This window comes from Equus caballus, chromosome 9 (assembly GCF_041296265.1).
Source record: "Equus caballus isolate H_3958 breed thoroughbred chromosome 9, TB-T2T, whole genome shotgun sequence".
NCBI lineage: Eukaryota > Metazoa > Chordata > Mammalia > Perissodactyla > Equidae > Equus > Equus caballus.
The window spans coordinates 7,379,195-7,398,377 of record NC_091692.1 but is presented as its reverse complement, the minus strand read 5'-3'; the positions used below and the strand labels follow the sequence as shown (position 1 = coordinate 7,398,377).

Sequence of the window (19,183 nt, the reverse complement as noted above, 5' to 3'; positions counted from 1 at the left end):
TAAATTTAGAAATTTTCAGCCATTAATCTTCAAATAATAGTTGCTGTTCACCTTTCCCCTTATCTTTCTGGAACCCCAGTTACACATATGTTAGGCAGTTCAATACTGTCCCGCAGATCACTGAGGCTCTGTGTTTTTTGTTTGTTTGTTTCATTTTGTTTCAGTTTCTTTTTCATTGTATTTCATTTTGGATGCTTTCTATTGTCATCTTTAGTATCACCAATTTTTTTCTTCTGTAGTGCCTAATCTTCTGATATTTTGTACAAATATATTGTTCATATCATACATTATGTTTTTTCACATCTACAAGTTCCATTTTAAAATACCTTACATTTCTTTCATCATCTTAAGGATTTCTTTACATTCTTGAACATATAATATAATAATAGCTGTTTAAAGTCCCTACCTGATCATTCCATCTTCTCTATCATTTCTGGGTCTCTTTCCATTGATTTATCTACTGCTTGTGTATCATCTTTCTTGCTCCTTTTCATGAATGATAATTTTGGGTTGGTTCCTGGACATTCTGAGTTTGTGTTGTTGTGTGCTGGATTTTGTTATAGCCCTTTAAGGAGTTTCGAACCTTGTTTTATCATGCAGTTAAGTTGCTTGGGGATCAGTTAGCATGAGAGGGAGTTCTGGTGTATTGGGTATTTTCCTTTTCTTTTTTAAAATCTGAGTGTTGGTTATATGAGTATGTTTATTTTGTAAGACTTATTGAACTCACTTATGATTTGGGTATTTTTTGGTATATATGGTACACTAATATACATTCTACTTTAATGTTTACTTAAAAACATGTAATGGGAAGAGAGAATCTGCCTGTCTCTTTGTCTTCCCCTTGATCCTCCCCAGAGGATGATGAGGGGACTTCTTTGTTTGTGAAGCATGGAGAAGTCCTGACCTAGCATGGCTCATGATTCCAGATGGCACTAGAATGGTTGTGTTCCAATCCACTCTTCTTCCTCTTGCATCTGGTAAACATAGTAGACTTCAGGCTTAGCTTGCCTTCTAGAAGGTCCCTCTCTCTCTCTCTCTCTGCTCCTGGGGCTCAAAGCATGTCAATGCACTCAAAGGAGTGATCCTGAGAAAGTGAGTTTTCAGAATCTCCCCCAGTAAGTCATCTCATGACCCAGACTTGGAACAGACTGGACTGTCACCAAAGATTCAAGCTATTGTCCCCAATTCAGTTTTACCAATCACAGAACAGACAATTTCATCTCTATCTGCTGGACTTTGATGTCTCTCTCTTTAGTGGTTTGAAACTCATGAAGTGAAGAGAAGAGTATTTTATAGAGCACCCTGCAAACTGCAATGAGACCTAAAATGCAAATCAGACATTTTAGTAAGAAATAAGACCTGACAGCTTTGACCCCTCCACGTGACTAAAATTTAAATTTCATTTTAAAACATGAAAATAATAATGTGTCTGTTTCTGAACCACTGGAGTTGAAGTTTTACACACGGATGACTTCCATGGATTTCACACACTTAATTGCTCATTAAGATGGTTACCTTGGCAATTGCTACATCAAGCAATAGCTTTTACATCTTTGACATACAGAGAACCTTCTTAAAGTAACTCAGTAGAATTAAGCAAAAGTGATACCTTTACAAGCCACTAAAATTTTTATATAACAAATAGAAATTGCCTATCAAGTATGAAATTTTCAAAACTGTAGACATGAAATACACAACATATAATTATCCTTTATTACAACTGAGTGGTCCTTTATGAACTGTGGTATAATATCCATATTTGTGATTTGATCTTTTCTGAGTAAGGGAAAAAAGGATACTGGAGACATAAACATGCAATTTAAACTTCTATATGTATGCTCTCAACACAACAAATCCATTTCAATAAACATTTAGTTTACCAATCACACTGCTAGGATTTTGAGACGTAAAATATGCCCAACATCCTGAGAAGTTTGCAATTAGGCACGAACCATTCCCTCATTCATTCATTCAACAAGTATCATAAAGCACCTATATTGTGCTAGGTAATTTTCTAAGAGACGGGGGTGAGGAGGTGCCCAGTGAACAAAACAAACAAAAATCCCTGTCCTTATGGGAATTTACATTCTAATGAAAAAAAGAAACAATTAGCAAATAAAGAAATAACGTATATTCATCAGGTTGAAAAAGTGCCACTGAGAAAAACAAAGCAGAGAAAGGGAATGAGGGATATGTGTGTATGTTTGTGTCTTGGGGGGGGCACAGTTGTAATTTTTTTTTTCTTAGATCACAGAAAACCTTCCTATATGTAAAACTGATGAGCTGGACTCCATTGGGTGATCCTAGTTTTCTTGACAGCATTTAAAGCATCATGGAGGGCTAGCCCAGTCATGTAGCAGTTAAGTTGGTGCACTCTGCTTCGTTGGCACAGGGTTCACAGGTTTGAATCCCTGGCATGGACCTAGCACACCACTCATCAAGCCATGCTGTGGTGGCATCCCACATACAAAATACAGGAAGATGGGCACAGATGTTAGCTCAGGGCCAATCTTCCTCACAAAAATAAAAAAGCATCATGGTAGGTCTAGTCTAAGGTATGCCTTCTTCCCAGCTTGGAGTGTTGACCGTGGCCCTACTTCACAGCTTGTTGGATCTGCCCTCTACAATCACAGTGCGCACCGTGCATGACCCACGCAGAAATCAGGGGGAACCTGATGGTGGCTCAGTGGTCAAGCTTCTTCCTTCTGGGAGCGCTCTTTCGAAGGTGCATGGCCTGCCTTCAGTTGCAGTGTCCTGGGCCCCTGGAAGGTGGGAGATGCATGGATCTTCTTCTTTTAACCATCAACTTCTTTCTGTGTGGCCTTCTTGGCTTAGGAAGCCTTCTCTTTTGCTTCAGTTTTGGGAAAAGCTTCTTCTTTCCTTTCTGAATCACTTTCTTAGGAAGGGACAGTTGTGGGCCAGCCCAGTGGCATGGCAGTTAAGTTCATGTACTCTGCTTCAGCAGCCAGGGTTCGTGGGTTCAGATCCTGGGCACAGACCTACATGCCCCTCATGAATCCATGCTGTGGCAGTGACTCACACACAAAATAGAGGAAGATTGGCACAGATGTTAGCTCAGGGCCAGTCTTCCTTACCAAAAAAGAACTGAAGAAAGAAAGGGACAGTCATAATTTCAAGTACGGTAGTCAAGGAAGGCCTCTAGAGAAGGTACTGTTTAAACAAAGACATGAAGGAAGTGAGAGTGCTAGGCCTGCAGATATGCGGGGAGAACGCAAAAGCCCAGGGTAGGCCTGTGCCTGGTGTGTTAAAAGTCGGCAAGGAGGGGGCGGGCCTGGTGGCACAGTGGTTAAGTGCACACGTTCCGCTTCAGCGGCCCAGGGTTCGCTGGTTTGGATCCTGGGTGCGGACATGCCAGCGCTTGGCAAGCCACACTGTGGTAGGCGTCCCACATATAAAGTAGAGGAAGATGGGCACGGGTGTTAGCTCAGGGCCAGTCTTCCTCAGCAAAAAGAGGAGGATTGGCAGCAGATGTTAGCTCAGGGCTAATCTCCCCTCCTCCCAAAAAAACAAAAGTTGGCAAGGAGGACGAAAAACACACTCGTGGTGAACAGTTGTGGTGAAGGAAGTAATCCCTGGAAAGGGATGCTCAGACTTTATTTTGTATAGCTAACCCATAAAAAGTATTTTTACTTTAAGGATCTCAACTTCATTTATCAACAGCAACTGCTTCACCAATATGGCCGTAAGGTAGACAAATGTGCCCATTTTATGCATTTGAGGGGAAGAAGATAAAGAAGAAGAAAAATTGGGCAATGTGAATAAAAGCATGGGCATGGAAGCTATTTTGCCTGAGTTAAAAAATCCCAACTTTGTACTGGGCAAGTTACTTAACTTCTCTTTGCCTCAGTTTCCCACTTTAAAATGGAGGTGGTAATAGTATCTGCCGCAGGATGGTTATGGGGATTAAATAAGATAATACATGGTCGACGAGCGCCTCGGAAACTTTCATATGCATACAGATCTCTTTCTAAGATGCAGACTGTGAGTCGGCAGGTCTGGGGTGGCCCCTGAGAGTCTGCGTTTCTAACAAGCTCTGGGCGATGCTGATGCTGCTGGTGCACAGACGACACTTATATCAAGGTTGTACAGCGTGTGGAACAGGGCCCGGCACACAGCACGCACTGAAGGCACTGAGCTATTATTATGCTTTCACATAGTCGAGTTGGCAGGGAAACTAGGATAAAAAGCCAACAATTTTCTCTCCTTCTCTATCAATGTTTCCTGACAATACTGCATCCTTGAATAGAATTCTACCACATTCCGAGTTCGAGCGATGAATGTGCACATGGATCCCATGGTTTCCGTTTTTAAAATCCATCAATAGCAGCACTGGGCGCTCTCTTTGGGTTTATGGTTTGGGGCTGTATCAAAGTCCTCGATACCTTGTGCCCAGTAGGCATTCAATAAATGCTTAGAAGATGAAAGAAATATCCAGACTGTCTAAATAAATCATCCCTCTAGGAATTAACAGTGCTGTTGGAGTTGGGCTTTATTTTAATTCAGTGGCATGTGTGCCAAATCATTATTTCAAGAATGTGGCAATTGTATTCTAAAATCCCAAGTATGTTATTCTGATCTGAGTGTGTTGGATTCTGACCAACGACTTCCTTCTTCCTGTGCTCTTCAGCCCAGACTTTACATGCTAACAGCGCCCTCTACTGTTCAGGAACGGGTCTGTGCTCCCCAAACCAATCCTAAGAATTCGCACAACTGGATTCACCGACCACTGAAGGTGGTTTGCATCTGAATTAAAGCAGAGAGGGTGGCAGTCTAGTAGCTGTCCACGCTGGAGAAGCTGCTCTCTAGGTTGGCTGCTGGGCAGCTCCCACGTGAAGCCGACCAGGAGAGAAAAGCTAGTTGCTGTTTCTTGCCAGACCCTCTGTGCGTCCCTCACAAGCACTAACTCACTCCGTTAACCTCCTTTTTTTCCACACTAACCTGATCTTCCCCCTTCATCCTCCTGCTCCTTAAGTTTAGGTGCATTGTCAGCTCTTTCCACCTGCCCCTCATTCCACCTGCCAAACCCCGCTTCTCCTTTGGAGAAAACTGGGAAAACCAAGTCCTCAGGCGTGAGCAGCTCTTCCTGCTCTGTGATTAGAGCCTCTAGCTTCTAGCATCACCTTAACTTTTTTAGATGCTTTTTGCTATATTCACAGAGTTGTGCAACCATCGCCATAATCTAATTTTAGAACATTTTCATCCTCTCAAAAAGAAATTCCTTACCCGTTAGCATTCACCTCCCATTTTCCCCACCAGCCTCAGCTCTAGGCAACCATTAATTTACTTCTGTCTATAAATCTGATTATTCTAGACATTTTACAGAATGAAATTACACATGTGGCCTCTTATGAATGAGTCGTCTCACTATCATGTTTTCAACTTGTAGCCTACAGCAGCACTTCATTCCTTTTCATTGCTGAATAATATTCCATTGTGTGGATCTACCATATTTTACTCATCCATTTGCCAACTTGTGGATGTCTGGGTTGTTTCCACTTTGGGGCTATTCTAAATAACGCTGCTATGAATATTCATATACAAGTTTTTGTGTGGATGTAGGTTTTCATTTCGCTTGGGTAGATATGTAGGAATGGAGTAACTGGGTCATGTGCTTTATGCGTAACATTTTGAGGGACTGCCAGACTGCTCACTCCCCTGTAACCTTTAACTGGAACTTCATAACTCACACCCATCTAAGAATAAAGAAAGATTAATAAGGGGGGAAATACTGCTATCCTGATGACTTAACTAGAACGTGACTAGAATTATGATCAGGAGGTTGCTAGCACACAAACGCGTCAGCCTTGATTCCTGAAGAGCAGAAGCCGAGTTCTTGACCCAGAGAATTACCCCTGTATGTCAGTCACCTCCTAAGCCTCTCTGAGCTCTTCTCTCTTGCCAGTTCTAAGCATGACCACCAGCAGAAATGTTTCCACACTCCTTTGAAGCATTCCTTCGGATCCACTCCTTAGGGTTATTCCCACTTGGAATTTTATGATTTCTAAGCCTTCCTAGAAGCAAGTAGAGTCATCCTTCCTATTAGATGACTCGTAAAGTTTAGTTTTTTAAAGCCATAATATTCAATAAGTCGAATAATCAGGTATTTCTTGCGTTTTTGCTCCCCCTGCAGTAAAGTGGGGACAAGAGAAGAGGGATGGCAGGGTTCCCACAGGAGTTTATCACCCATTTGGGGAGGAAAATAAAATTATAACTCAAAATATCACACAAAGGTCCAAATAACTTCAGCAACTCATTGTCTGCAGGGCAGTGATGGCCAAACATTTCCAAGTCATAGCAAATACAGGCTCTGACAATATTTGGATGGACATTGGGATAAACGTTTAGGGACACAGGGATGTCCAGGCACCCCCGACCTCCCTGCAGTGGGTCACTACTTCCACCCACTTACAGCTCATTGGCACACACCAGTGTGACAGCATACTTGTGGGGAACTCTGGTCCACTGGATAAAGTCTAAATTTTTTGGTTCGGCATTCAAGGCCCTCAGCAAACTGGCCTTAATTTACCTTTCCAACCATTTCTCTTATGGGCCCTTAATATCTAATGACCTGGTTAGCTTACCACCTTCAGAACACTCTGGGTACACTTCCTGGAATGTGGACCTTCTCCAAAACGAGCCTTCACTAAATATTTACTGATTGGTTGGTTGATTCTCACCCCCACATCTTCTCACCCCCACATAATTCATGCCAACCACTCAAAGCGCCCTTGTCTCTTCAAGTCCCTCCCAATCCCCCTGTCCTTTGAGAGATCTTCCCTGACCCCTCCAGCCCACAGGGGTTGCTCCTTTCTCTGGATGCCCATGGCTCTTAGCATTTGACCTATGCTTTTGGCTTGTAGACTTGTGACAGTACATTGCTTCATAGTTATTAAACTGTCAAGCACAGAACTGCGGTCTGCCCAGCTGGGGCCCAGACCAGCTCCTCCAGGGTAGATATGGTGCTCCCGTCTGGGCGTGCACAGCACCCTGGGAACCCTGGGGAAAAGCATGCATGAAGGAAAGCCGGCCCAGAAGGGTGCTCACGGCGATGGTCCCACCTTGTCATACTATCTCCTTTCCGTCCATTACCTACAACTTCAGCACTTAGATATTTCTGTGCTTTCTCAGAATCTTTACGCAAAAACAAAGACTTGATCTTGAAAGAATAGGATAAATTGAGACTACTCTGGACTGAACCAGGACATAAGGCGACAATATTAACTCACTGAAGGCCGAGGGCAGAGTACAAATTAACAGGTCCCTCTACGTGCTCTTCAGTAGCGTGACGCCAGAGGAAGAGGAGGAGGAAGAAGGGAGAGGAGGAGGAGGCCAAAGTGGTCCACAGTCCTGATGACGCTAAGAGGCAGCCCCGAGTTCACACCCTCTCGTTCCTCTTCGACGGAGCTCGGTTAAGGGGCAGGACGCTAAAAGATCGCTGCAAATGTCATAAGAAAATGGAAACCGTATTTGCCAGAATCGCTTTGGGAGAGAGTCCTGGAGGTGTCGGAAGGATTTCTTCCATAACCTGTTTGGGGGTGGGCTGGGGTGGAGGTCAGACCCTCCTGGGGCAAGCTGAAGTGATCACCAAGCCGCCTTCGAAAGATGTCCCTGGATTGCAAGGCTTGGTTTCCTGGGAGGAGAATGGAAGTTTGCCCTCAATAGGCGAGTCTGAGCACCGCCCGCAGGGAGGCTCCTTCGCTGTCCTTGCTCAGCCCCGAGCATCAAACCCATCAGCGTCCGCGTGGGTGCAGGGGTCCGTTCAGCCTACCCGCGCCCTCTGCCGGGTAATGGTTCTTAGCATCCGACCCCGCGCTTCCATCCTCGGCCCCTGCCGAGGCTTAAGGCCCTCGACATCCTTCCGGGTCCCGCCCAGCGGTGGACCCCGCAGCGCCCCCTTCCGGCCCTCGGCGGCACGGTCACAGAAGCCGGTCCGCCCGCAGGTCCCCGCGCGCGTCCCCGGGCCCGCCCCAGGCCCTCTGGGGACCCGGCTGTGCCCTCGGCGCGGCGTTGAGTGCAAGGAAGCATCAGCTGGAGACGAAGAGGAAATAAAGTAAAACACTGGAAAAGAGAGAAAGAGAGAGAGAACCAACCTGGCGTTAAAAACCAGCTCTTCGCAGGATCCAGGATTCCGTCCAAGCCTCGTGCTGTCGAGCAGGAGCAGGGGATGTGGCGGGAGCTGGACCGAGGACTCACAGAGAGGGACCGCGTGCTGCGTCAGTACCAGTTCTTTGTGTACAGCATCACTTTATGTCTGTGCATCCTTTCCAATAAACCTTAAAACGCTTGACTGGGCTTAGATGTGACTTTTGAAAATTGTGCTTTAAATTTGAATAGGGATGTACAAAAATTACTGTTCTTACTTTTATGATTATCTTTTCCCCAAAACTTCTTCCCTTTTTCAATTGCAGATTTTTTCTTCTGTTTTTCTGTCTGCCGCAATTTTCTATTCCCTTGTTAGAAAATACCCCTTTCTCCTAGAACCCAGAAGTCTTCAAATTAAATTTCTCTTTCTTTCAGTTCCTCCTTCAGTTGTTTGTGCTATATGTATTTGAACTTGGTACCTCCCATCTTTATTTACAAATCAGTACCCGAGATTCTTTGTCAGCTTTGCTCATCTCTAAATTTGCACCAGAATGTTGGTCATTATGAGATACTCTCATTGAAGAGAAAGTAATGTGTATGCACTTAATTTTTTTCCCTGAATTTCCCCTGTGTTCCTTACTCTTACAGGCTGGAAACCAAGATGCCCAGCTTACTTTTTATTCCATTTAAAAGTGATCTGGGGGCCAGCCTGGTGGTGCAGCAGTTAAATGCCCACGTTCCACTTTGGCGGGCCGGGGTTCGCATCCTGGGTGTGGACATGGCACCGCTTGGCAAGCCATGCTGTGGCAGGCGTCCCACATACAAAGTAGAGGAAGACTAGGCATGGATGTTAGCTCAGGGCCGGTCTTCCTCAGCAAAAAGAGGAGGATTGGCAGCAGATGTTAGCTCAGGGCTAATCTTCCTCAAAAAAAAAAAAAAAAAAAAAAGATTTGGTCCTCTCCCTGACTCTCTTGGGTCATGCTGATCTGACTTCACCCCTGTCTGTATCACCTTGTAACTTACAATAATCAGAAAAAGGATCTGCAGAAGTGTCCCCATTCCTAACCGGCTGGGAACAGCTATTTGCCTGAGCTGAAATTAACATCACTTCAGTAGAAAACCACAGTGAAATGCAAAAGGGAAGACAGGATTTAAAAATTACGCCTTCCCCATAGAAATTCAGACAGTAATGTATCGACAGATGGAGAGCCACGGGCCTCAGTTAGAGGAGAATTATTCAAAACCACTGCTGTGCAAGGGGCTGGCACGTAAACTGCAGCCTTTCACGTTGGGGATTTGAACAATGAATAATTTTTACAGACTATTGTGTTTTGGTTTCTCTAATTAACGGCTAACTAAATGCTTATTTTGTTGCACATCTAATTTTTCAAATTTCTCAGAATTTCCCAAAATCCATAGAGCTGCTTATCCTGAATAAACCTAAGCATCCACAAAGATATATCCATTTATATTCCTGTGCTTTATATATTCTGCAGTTTAGAATGGAAATATGATTTTGAAAAGGAGCTTGTAAGCCAAGGATATACTGAAAATGTACATAGTTTATGAATACATGGATATATGGAGGCTGTAGAAGAGGCACCGAGTATAAAATAAATCTTCCCATGTGCCATAATCACATCCTAGTGATGACAGGGCATATTATTTTTAATCAAAAGTAAAGAGTAGGGCCGGCCCAATGGGGCAGCGGTTAAGTGCCCGCGTTCTGCTTCTCTGCGGCCCGGGTTTGCCGGTTCGGATCCCGAGTATGGACACGGCACTGCTTGGCAAGCCACGCTGTGGCAGGTGTCCCACATATAAAGTAGAGGAAGATGGGCATGGATGTTAGCTCAGGGCCAGTCTTCCTCAGCAAAAAGAGGAGGATTGGCAGCAGTTAGCTCAGGACTAATCTTCCTCAAAAGAAAAAAAAGTAAAGAGTATAAAGTAAAACTAATAATAAGGACTAAGAGAGCAGGAGAAAACTTTTGGAGCTGAGGGAAAGGTTTATGGCATAGATCGTGGTGATGGTTTCACAGTGTGTACTTGTCTCTAAGCTCAACAAGTTGTATATATCAATGATACACAAATTTTTGCATGTCAAAAAATTCAAATAAAAGTACACTTTTAAAAAATTGAGCTACTTTTTACCACATCCCCCCACCAAAAGTAAAGAGGTCGGGGGGGTGTGTGTGTGTCTAAAATTCCAAGGCAAGTGAAGCAGTCAAATAGGACCTTTGATTAGCAATCAAAGGAATAAGGTATTCTGTTATCTTACTGGTGTAAGTGAAGCAAGTTAACCGATGTCCCAGGTCCCCTCAGCTGGCTTCTTACCATCCCTCCGGCGTACCTCCCACTCCTGCCTCACCGAATTAGAGTGCTTGCATTCTCCAAACCCACCATGCCTCCACTCCTTCCTTAAACTGCTCCCTCTGTTCAAAATGCAAAGCAGTGCCTGCATTACTCCAGCCCCGGCATGCCTCCAAGGCCTCCCCGACGGTTCCTTCCCCCATCTTCTTCACCTGGCCTACTTACCACAGGGTTTCGAACGACTATTGGCTCAGTACTGCCGGTCCTCCACAGAACGCTGGCTGAAGACGGGAACTCTCTCGGAGGGAGCCTGTTGTCCGTGTCATAATCAATAAACTTCTGTAGATCAAGACACTAACAAGGTGCCAAGTTACCAAGCAATCTACATGAAAAGACCCATGACAATCAAATGACAGAAAAAAACAAAGCTGTAGTCATTTGGAAACATTCTGAGTATCAGGACTGCTGGAGAACCTTACAAGGGGGAAGTGCCATTTCAGATGGGTTACGTTCGTGGGCATTCCTTCTAGGTTGCTTACTGTATGTAAGGCAAAACCGGGTGATGGAGAAATTACTTCAAAACAGGAGGGAACTCTCAGTCTGGGGGTTGGGGATTCATACGGCGAGAGAGGGGAAAGCTGTGCCAAAACACAGCTCAGCCAGCTTCACACGGGAGAGATCTTATCAGGGAAGCCCCGTGTTCAGTCAGGCCCTAACTCGGGTGTGCCTGAGTAACGTTTTATGGATCTGTTTCCTCGAGGATGACAGCAGGGCACAAGCAGATAACCCTGGCTGAGCCAGGGAAGGCAGCAGAGTGAAGTGTTGGCGTTATCAGCCCACGTCATTTTTAAAAAGCACTTTAGAGTCTGTTCTGGTTATTGTATGTTTCCTGATGGGTTATTTCTTCAAAATGCTTGTAGCCATTTTCAAATCCAATAAAGCACATTAAATGGCATCCTTGCTTTTTGGAAGGAAAGCAGCCCACAGAGATGACACGTGGGAGGCTGGGGCACGGAGGCAGTGGTGGGGTCTGCACTGGTCACTCTGTTGTCCACAATGACCACGGTGAACTCAGAGCCTGTGTGTTACGAATGCATTTCCTCCTTGTTGTCTGTGAATCTGAGAAGAGCCAGTTTTCCTAGTCAGCTGGCAACTGGGCTTGTCAAACTGAGCCATCCCTTTCTGATTAAGCCAATTGTAGGATGCATATGCATCTTTGGAAACCACCATAAATTCTTCCAGACTTAATTTGAATTGAAGTGGTTTCAGCCACTCTGCTCACCAGCAGCCTAGGAACCTGAGCCCGCCCTTGGCAGAGGGAGGCACCAGGAGGCAAGGAAACACATGTCCTTTCCGGCTTCCGAGGGGAGTGAGGAAGCCACAGGCTGTCCGAGGGGCTCTGACAATGTGAAGACCCTGCCCTGGACATTCAGAGGAGATGGCAACATCCTTCCGACCTCAAAGACAAAGAGTCGCCTCTTCCTCTGCGGGCGGGGGTGGGGGTCACTATTCCCTACCCCCTCAACAGATGACTTGGCAGGAACCACACTACCGACCTCTCTCCGTAGCTCCTCTTCCCATCTTCTTGGAAATGGCAGTTTGTTGTGAAAGCACAAGGAAGTCCACACATCCTCTAACATGATGGGATCTGTGTAACAAAAAAATTATACGTTTCTTGAATGTAGAAGATCAGTATAAACCTCATTGGCAAATATACCTCTGCATGTGGCAAGAACTGGAGCGTCTTTGCTTGTTTTTTTCCCTCTTAAGAATATTCTTAAAGTACAAGGACCATCAGAGGTTGAGAATCTGTGTAAATACACACACGATGTTATCTCTTTACCCATGTGCCCTGCTAGAGACACTTGGATAATGTAAACAACTCTTACAACAAAACAGAGATGCTAATTGACATAACACGCCAACTAGGACATCCTGCGTTGGTTGTCCGTCTTGACGCTCTTCCTGGGCAGCCTGGTGTAGTGGTAAGAGACAGAGTTTGGTTTCAGAAGGCAGAGAATTAAATCCTAGCTAGCTAGATTGCTCACTCACTCACTCGCAATTGAATTCAGCTGACCTCGGGCTAAATACTTTAGCTCTCAGAGCCCGTAGAATGGGAATAATAATATTATCGCACGAGATCATTGGTAGTTTTAAATGATGTGACCACTCTCCCCCCATTTCCTGGTTTTATTTTCTTCACAGCATTTATCACTGTCTGAAACTACCAGAGCACTTGTTTATTTTCTGTCGATCGCTCCTCCTGCCCCCACGTAAGCTCCTGAAGAGCAGGAACTGGGACTACTGTTTTGTTTAGTGCTGTTTTCTCAATGTCTGGGACGGTGCGTGGCACATAGTAAATATTTACTGAATGAATGAAGGTGAAATTAATGCATTTGTAAAGCACATAATAGACGCTCAATAACTGTTATCTTTCTTCTTCCTTAAGAGTTAAGGTTTATCTCTGCGTTCATTGTGGTAATGTGTAATGCAGAAATGATCTAGACCGCAACACTGCACGAGTCAGGCCATGGAATTCAGCAGAGTCCTCACCGTCCTGGCCAAGAAGAGCTTTTCTGGATTCGTCTCCCTCTTACAGAAGACCTTCTGCGCTATTACGATCTGCATGGCATAGATAAGAATGTAGCTTAGGCTCAAGATCATTTGCTGGTAAATTGGCTTTCTCATCGTCGGTCCATTTCTGAAGCTGGTCTGTCTTCTCTCCTGCTGTCTACGTCTAGGACGAAATTCTCTGGTCGTGGTGATGGTCATTCAATAGGTGGCACTCTCTCCCAGAACACCGCCCTTCTTTACAGCCCGGATGATATTGATAAATCATTAGACTACGGTTAGGTGACTAGCAGAACAACAATACAAATAGTCACGCTGGTTATTTTGCAACTTTCCTTTCCCTCCCATACACCATAGCTCATACACACTCCCCGGCCTTGTTTTCTCAGTTCCTTTAAAACTTAACCAATGTTCTATGACCTTGAACTTACGGAAGACACGCTGATCAAGGTCTGAAGCTTGGATCTGCTACTTACTGACTTGGGCAAATCTCTTAACCACTCGATGCCTCAATTTACTCATCTGTAAAATGGCACTTATGTAAATGACACAAAGATACTTGTGTAAAATGACAATAGTACTCATCTCATAGGTTTGTTTCAAGGATTAATAATTATTTAGAAAGTACTAAGAACAGTGGCTGGCACACAGTAACACTAAATAAAAGTTTGTTAAATAAATACCAGCTATCTAATACTTTGCTAATGACCTGCTTAACTTTCAAATGGACATACTAGGGTGTTTTAAACGTTGAATATATTGCATATTTCCCCCCATTTTAATATCTCTGAAATCAGGATGAGATGTCGTAATTTGGCAACAGGTATTCCTTCTTAGTGATAGACAAAGTAGTTTTTCATCTTAAAATTGATAGCACATTGGGTTTGATGAAATATGGCAAGTATAAATAACATCTCTCCCTTTTCGCTGGTCCCTTTGCTCTCTCCTCGAAGCATTGTTTGCATCTGTGCAGTACACAGCCGGGAACAGAATCAGGGGAGAAGCACAACCTGGAGGGTCTGACGGAGCTTGGAAGCCTCAGGAGAGCAGGGCTCAATCTTCTCCATTCCGATCTCACCTGGAAACGCACACACTCCCATCCGTGAGAGCCTCACCCATGAGGAGATGCAGAGAAGGAAGGAGCCTTCTAGATGAAGCTTGGGCTCAATCCTGTGATTGTGTTCTAGAAAAGGCTGGGCTTGGATGGAGGGCTGCGTGCCCTTTCAAGAAAGTGTCTCTGCAAATCCTGGGCTGAGAGTCACAATCAGAGGGACTGGGCCTGGTGCTCCACACAATGGGCCAAAGTTACTGCTGGATCAGCTCTCTGAGCAAACATACGGAAGCCGTATTCTTGGATTCCGTGTGGTCACCAGCGCACAGCGGAGTGCTGGATGGAATGCTACATTTCCGTATTTTTGTGCTTCTTTTATGCCTTCAACTTGGTTTCCTTCTTCTGTGGAATCTATCCAGCTTATGCCGACCCACCCCTCGCCCCTCAAGTTCAACTGCATCTCCCTTTCACTCCCCAACTCCACTTGAAGATGCTCACAGGACTCAAGGTGCCCACGTGACCCCTCTTCTTTGGCCTCCAGCACTCCCAAGACACGGCAGGTGTGTGGTCTTTCTAACACCCCTCCATCCATTCATGTAAGCACCTCCTCTAGTCCACTCTGTTTATCCTGACACACTCCCCCAACTCTCTGCCCAGCCAGAATCTGCTACCTGCTCTTCACCATCCTTTAATTATTCCTTCACTGAGTGCTTATGGTGTCCTTCGGTCCAAGGCTGGGCATACGAGGATGAATCATACCAGTCCCTCCCTTGGGAATGCGCAGTCACAGTCTCCGTCCAGTTCACGAGAGACCTTCACACACACTGTCTCATCTAAGCCTTTAAATGGCCATCGAGGAGGGCACCTACCACTCGTAGTGCACAGACGAAGCAACTGAGGAAAGTGGGGCTAAGCCATTTCCTCGGGGTGGTGGCAAAGCCAGGATGTTCCCCGATTTGAGCAGGGGTAAACCAGACGGAGATGCCTGCTCTGGGGCAGCCTGCCCTCCAGCTCCCAGCCACCTCCTTCTCACCCTGGCCTTATCCTCTGAAGTTTCCGTCTAACATAGTCATGGGTCCTGGTCTACCCCAGACTGCGGCAGCCTTCGTTAAACTTTAAAACCCTCACTTGCACACGCCAGAGAAGCACCTGGCCCTCCGCTGCAGACTCTTGCTTCATCCCCCTGCATTTCTTTTTAGCCTTAGGCATGAGCAATGGGGAGTTGGGAGGGTCAGCCAGCTGTAGGCCAATAAATACTTGCTGAGCCTCAAGCACCACGCTAGCCCCTGGGAATTCACCTTGAATTGACCTTGCGGCATAGTTGGGAGGGTGTAAACACCGAAAATTTTTTGAGCAAGAAATTATAATAGAGACCCTATATAATATGCTCGTGTTTTTAAAAGAGAGGCAGTAGTATATTTATAGTTGTTTTTCTATTTTTAATTGTTATATTTTTATAGTTAGGATTCTGTCCAGGCCTGAGGTCTGGGTGGAAACCCCTTTGGGGCTAGGAGAGGGCACAAGGCCACAGCTGACGCCTCAGGGCGCTGCTCCCGGTGGAGGGGACTTGGAACCTCAAACAAACCCCACCCCCCCTTCCCCCCAGCCCCAGGTGTCTGCTGACTCACGGCCCACCCCCCACATGCGGTGGGGTGGGGAAGGCTGATGTTTAAAAGAGCTGTTTGTCTGCCCTGGCAGAAACTGCCAGTCCTAAACACCCTAGGGGGTTGTTTCTTACAGAATTGGTTCTTAAGCAGAATAAAAGGGAGGAGTTCATGATGAGAAAATCTATTATTCTTACTTAGTTCTCCAATCTGGAGAAGAAGGAAGCCATAGGGCAGGACACATGTGGACTCAACTGTATCTTAGTTTGGGGCGGCCCTCCCCCGATTTTTCAGGTTGGGTATCCTTGGCTGGCCTGCCTGCCCCAGAAGGAATGGGTTCTGCACTCTCCCTTCATCTTCTTCCTTAATGTTTGTGCCCTGTTTACATCTGGTAACAACCAGACAGGTACTCTGGGGTAAGTCTAACTCCACCTGTTCTTGCTTTCCTCGTCTGTAACGTGGGGACGAACACAGCCTAAGCCAAAGGGCTGAGCCGGGGCTGGAACGAAGTACTCCACCTCTTTGTAAATTTGCAAGATGCTAAACAAAGGTTAATTGTTCTTACTCTACTTATTTATTCTTTTATGGTGTAGTTTGAAGGTATCTGCTTCAAAACTGCCTCCAAGCATTGAGTTTGCAAGCCCACAGTGCCTGGCCCACAGCAGAGCTTAATAAATGAAGACTGCCTCCCAGTGCGGCCGAGCATCAAACTGATGGCTTGGTGGTGCGCGTTATTTATTGCTAGCCCCACTGAAGAAACGCCGGGCACTAGCGGAGAAAAGAAAATGCGCTCTAAAGAGGGAGGAAGGGGATGGGGAGGAGTCCGCCCTTTCACAAGTTTTTCCTGCCCCACCCACCTCACCCCATAGCGCACCCTCATTCTCAGCCTCCCTCAGCCTCGTCTGACCCCACCCTGACTCCCTGCTTTCTGATCACAAACCCTCAGCTCCTAAGATAACATACCGCAAAAGCTCACAGAGATGAAAATGGTCGATAGGGCTGGGAGTTACAACATGAGAGCGCTAGACTCAACCTTGGAGAGAAGAGCTAATGGACACTTCTGTTTCACAGAGAGGCATCAGGGTCGTGCAGCACCCCCACCGGTGTTTCACATTTTTAACAGACCACAAAGAATTAGATGGGAGTAGAGTTTGGATTTTGGTGTTCTAGGCTGCAGAGAGTGGGTGGGGTGTGAGGTGGGTGTCCTCCTTTCTCCCCAGCTCCCCATGGAGTTGAGATCTTATGCCCCAGGAGGGGCTGCCGAGGCTCTATGGAAATGGCGTACTCCAGGCCTTCTGTCTCAGTCCTTCCAACCGCTTTAAAAAATAAGGAATTGCTTTCAGGTGTAAACAATAAGATAATTCAGTTTAAAGAGAGCTATGATTCTCTTACCCAACCACCCCCCGAAGAAAAATAACTAAACAAATTTCCAAGACTTTGATCACATCTGTGATACGTCTTTGGAGCCTTTCTTCCCTGTTTTGGGCTGCTGTGGTGGCCTGACAGACAACCAGCATGGCTCCTGTGCCCGCTTCCACGCTTACGCTTACGTGTCTGTCTCCTCTCCGGACCGGGGTCTCTTTGAAGACAGGCCATGGCTTCTGGGCAACCCAGGCTCATCGCACAGACCTGCCGAATCCTGGTGCTTAACACCCTTGAATGAGTGAATGGGGAGCTGGAGTAGTGACAATTAGCACCTCCAAGTTTAATGTTGAGCTGTTGCGTGTGGAAAGCCCTTTAGAAACTAAAATACACAATAAAAATGTTTTCTTACACTAATTTAGAAGAGCAACGTCATCACCAACCACCAGAAGCAAAACCGTTTCCCTCCCTTAGATCCAGCTAATTTGCTCAGTACATGTCTCAGGGCCGCCTGCCAGGAGCAGGGCTTAGTGCTCTATGAGCAACTTGCCTTCTTCAAGGGCCCTCTTCCCTCGTTCTTGGTCACTCTTGGATCCTGTCCCTTCCTTTTCTCCCCTGTGGACATATGAACAGGGCATCTCCTTTACTACCTTAGGGGCCAGCCAATGGAAAACCACACTCTCCACCTTTTCAGAAAGACTGGAGAGACTACAGTCTCTTCCTGTCCTGCCCGGGGACCTGGTGTCTCAGGTTTGCCTGTGCGCTTGGGAGAAAACGCAGAGACAGTGGGGATTCAGAGGAGAGAATGGCTTAGCACCTGGGTCTGCTGCTCTGTGGCCTCCGGCCTCAGGTGCTGCCCTGCCACCCACACCCCCTGGCACTCTATTGCTGATTGCAAACCAATTTACTTAAGAGTGCCCAGAGGAAGAGAGTAGAGAAAGACAGCAGCCAAATGCCAAGAGAACCCCTTTCCCTAACAGTACTCGGTTCTGGTAGGATCAGGCAGAGTAAGCAGCGCCCTCTGAGGATGATTTAGGTAGCCCAGGAAGGCCCCAGCTCAAAAATAAATTCCACATGAATGCCTGCACTGGGGGTGACTAATTTGTCCCTTGTTCACCAGACAAATATTTAGCTAATCCTCCCCAGACAATCCCTCCCCCATTCAAACAGAAACGGAGCCTGTCCTCAAGTTGATCAAGAAGCAGCAGAGAATTCTGACACAAACATAATTTACCCAGCGCGAGGTGAGGCTCGTCGAACTGGGAGAAGAGCCTTGTTTTGGAGCGTAGGTTGTTGACTTTCGTGCCGCCCCGGCTTCCAAATCTAGCTGATGACTGGGGACAAGTTACTCAACCTGTTAGGAGCTGTTTTCTCAAATGTCTAACAGTGATGATGAGAGTAATAGCTTACCCCTTGTTGGGAGAAGTCTACAAAACACGTGTGACGCCCTGGGAAAAGCACTAAGAGCTTCTGGTAAGAAGGGAGCTGAGTCTTGTGAGAATGCAAAGGAAGCAACAATTCTATCTGCCTAGAGGTACCAAGGAAAGTTTCCTAGGGGACGTGGCGCCTGACAAGGGTCTTGAAGGACAAGTAGGAATTGGCCAGGCAGAAAAGACAGGTGGGTAGATACCAGGAAAGGGAACACTGCATGCAAACTACTGAAGCACGACATGGCACAATGTCTTCTTAGAACTTGAGAGGCTCCGGCTTGGATGACGGGGAATGTTGGAGGGCTGGGGCCGTTCCTCCACTGGCCGGTCCCTTTCCCCGACATAGCTTCGTGGCTCTCCCTTCACCGTCTTTAAGTCTTGGCTCTCACGACACCCCAACCTTCTTGTGTCAAAGCTCACCGGCCCCTCCCCCACACTGCTTGTCCCCTTCCCTGCTTTGTCTTTCTCCAAAGTATTTACTGTCGAAGATATGATAAGTTTATGTATTTTCTTTACAGACCTTCTCAGCATCTCCTCGTGCTCCTTGCACCACCACATACGTGGAATGAAGTCCCCAGGAGAGGAATTTTTTGTGTTCTCTTCACAGACATACCCCCCGTGTCTCTCACAGTGCCTGGCAGGACAGGAAGTTGTTTCATTCATTCAACAAGTATTCGTTTGCTGCCTCTGGGGCTCTCTGTGCTATGTCGCCATTGGGGCTCTGGGCTTGATCAAGATGGCGTCTCCACACTCAG

At 46.2% G+C, this 19,183-nt stretch overlaps 1 long non-coding RNA gene across 2 annotated transcripts; it reads right to left on the bottom strand.

Annotated features, from left to right (window-relative positions):
* Positions 1–1,329: 1,329 nt before the first annotated feature.
* LOC138915369 (uncharacterized) lies at positions 1,330–18,814 on the bottom strand. 2 transcript variants are annotated; one of them, XR_011421215.1, is made up of 4 exons: positions 18,409–18,814; positions 11,967–12,058; positions 10,636–10,764; positions 1,330–8,079 (listed from the first exon to the last, which is right to left on the bottom strand). It is a non-coding gene; the product is annotated as an uncharacterized lncRNA (long non-coding RNA). The 2 variants fall into 2 exon arrangements; XR_011421214.1 differs by having other exon boundaries at positions 1,330–10,764; positions 18,409–18,792.
* Positions 18,815–19,183: the final 369 nt, after the last annotated feature.